We start from the raw sequence: 2913 nt of genomic DNA, 5'->3' as shown, positions 1-2913 counted from the left end.
ATGGATAGAATATAAAAATATCCCATATTTTATACCTCTCTTATGCTGAGAGGATAAGAAATTATAGAAAAAAAACATAGCAAATAGAAAAGAAATTTAAAAATATGAACTTTTTTTCTTGCATATTGAATAAAAAAATCTTTGGACATTTTCCCTGAGACATAATTACAGGGGGCAGAACTATGAAAATGGGAACAAAATTGAATGGCAATGAACCTGGACAAGTGGAGCATTTTAGTAACTTGAAGGGAACAATCATGTTTTATTTGCTTCCTCACCTATCTTCTCCTCTCTCTTGGGCACATTTCTCACATCTTATCTTCCAAGTTCCCATATCTTTAATATCTGAATAAACAACTATCATCAAACAGGATACCAGCCAGTCCCCATATTAGAACTTTCCCAAACACTCTAACACTTGGTCAAATTTGCACCTAAGATTTCGTATTCAGCTGTGTCCATATCCCAAGTCCTGGCCTCTCGTCTTACTCCCCAGACAACATGAGCTTCACCACCCGCTCCACTTTCTCCACCAACTACTGATCCCTGGGCTCAGTCCAGATGCCCAGCCACCGGGTCCAGCTGGCCAGCAGTGTAACCAGTGTCTATGTGGGCATCAGGGACTCAGGCTCCCAGATCTCTGTGTCCTGCTCCTCTAACTTCTGGGGCATCTGGGGATCTGGGGGCTTGGCCGGTGGGGTTTCTGAGGGTCTGGTGGGAATAGGGGGCATCCAGGGTGAGAAGGAGACCATGCAAGCCCTGAACAACTGCCTAGCCTCCTACCTGGACAGGCTGAGGAAACTGGAAACAGAATTGAAGACTGGAGGGCAAAATGCAGGAACACCTGGAAAAGAAGGGACCCCAGGTCAGGGACTGGGGCCACTACTTCAAGATCATCAAGGAATTGAGAGCTCAGATCTTTGAAATTTCTGTGGACAATGCCCGCATTGTTCTGCAGATTGACAATGCCCAGCTGGCTGCTGATGACTTCAGAGTCAAGTACGAGACTGAGCTGGCCATGCACCAGTCTGTGGAGAGTGACATCCATGGGCTCTACAAGGTCATTGATGACACCAGGGTCACTCAGCTACAGCTGGAGACAGATCAAGGCTCTCAAGAAGGAGCTGTTCTTCATGAAGAAGAACGATGAGGAGGAAGTAAAGGGCCTACAAGCCCAGATTGCCAGCTCTGGGCTGACCATGGAGGTGGATGCCCCCAAGTCTCAGGACTTCAGCAAGATCATGGCAGACATCTGAGCCCAGTATGACGAGTTGGCTCAGAAGAACCAAGAGGTGCTAGACAAGTACTGGTCTCAGCAGATTGAAGAGAGCACCATAGTGGTCACCTCTGCATCCGCTGAGATAGGAGCTGCTGAGACAACACTCCCAGAGCTGAGATGTACTGTCTAGTCCTTGGAAATTGACTTGGACTCCATGAGAAACCTGAAAGCCAGCCTGGAGAACAGCCTGCGGGAGGTGGAAGCCTGCTATGCTCTGCAGATGGAGCAGCTCAACGGGGTCCTGCTGCACCTGGAGTCCTGGGAGCTGGCACAGACCTGGGAAGAGGGGAAGCATCAGGCCCAGGAGTACAAGGCCCTGCTTAACATCAAGGTCAAGCTGGAGACGGAGATTGCTACCTATCGCCACCTGCTAGAAGACGGAGAGGACTTCAGTCTCAGCGATGCCCTGGGCAGCAGCAACTCCATGCAAACCAACCACAAGACCACCACCCGCAGGATCACGGATGGCAAAGTGATATCTGAGACCAACGACACCAAAGTTCTGAGACACTGAGCCAGCAGAAGCAAGGGGCCATTTGGGGAACCAGTGACCAATAAAAACTTCTGCATCTTCAAAAAAAAAAAAAGATTTCATATTCAATCAGGGTATATAATGGAAGGATGTGGTTAATTTTACTACTAATTTATACTGTAGTAAATTAGTAGTACTTTACTTTTAAGTGATGGTAATTTAATGGTTTTTCCATATAAATTCTTAATTGTTCCCCACTGAACAGAAAACAGCTCAGGGGACCCTAGGCCCTGATGACATTGTCTGCTTTCCTCAAATCCATGTCCTTCTGTCCCACTAGCTCCATCTCTCCACGGCAAGTTGTTATTGTGACTACCTGATTCCATTAAATATAATGCAAATTGATTAAATATAAAGAGGAAAAAGATAGTTGTTTGGGGGACAATTAAATTGAATGATTTATAGAGACTCGACTATCTTGTTATCTTGTCACCAATGAACATTACAGCTTAAAAAATGTACTCACCGTTAGGAACCATCTTAAAAATATAAGGGCTGATTAGTAAAATAAATGAAAGATACTATAATCAGATAACTTTGCAACTCCAATGGCATTTAGGCATATTCAATGGATATGAATATGCAAGAAATGAGAAGAGCAAGTCTCAGCATACTCATACAAAAATAGGCTTTTGTTGTACATCAAAATATTGGCCAAAGAATACCCATGGATATGGCTTTAGTTACCATCTAAAATTCCAGTCCCTGAGTGTTCAGAAAGTCCAACCCCATGACTAGTATCCTGTGTGTCCCCATTCTCTCTAGAGATGTATTTTCTGGGTGTTTTTATTTCTCCTACAAATTTAAACAGTTTCTAAGAGTAAGTGACTAAAAATACTAGAAGATCACAGGAATTCATGATTAACTTGATAAAAGCTATAACTTACTCTGTAGTTAAAATTAATAGACAATCTGATTTGAATTACTCACTGTAAAACCTTTGAGAATAACAATTCACCCATTAGTCAAATTAATTCTGCTAATGCCTCATAGATTAAATTGAGAACTCTGAAGAAGATATTTTCTAGATGTTGCCCTGGGATGAATTTTATGTTTTATTCTTTGTAACTGTTTAATATCAAGTCACATTTAGTCACCATTA

The 2913-nt window shown here is 43.0% G+C and overlaps 1 pseudogene; it reads left to right on the top strand.

The window, feature by feature from the left end:
* Window positions 1–501: 501 nt before the first annotated feature.
* On the top strand, window positions 502–1793 carry LOC119539205 (annotated as a pseudogene).
* The last annotated feature ends 1120 nt before the right edge of the window (window positions 1794–2913 follow it).

This window comes from Choloepus didactylus, chromosome 7 (assembly GCF_015220235.1).
Source record: "Choloepus didactylus isolate mChoDid1 chromosome 7, mChoDid1.pri, whole genome shotgun sequence".
Classification (NCBI taxonomy): Eukaryota; Metazoa; Chordata; class Mammalia; order Pilosa; family Megalonychidae; genus Choloepus; species Choloepus didactylus.
The sequence above is the reverse complement of the archived record's forward strand: the minus strand, read 5'-3'. Positions and strand labels throughout refer to the sequence as shown.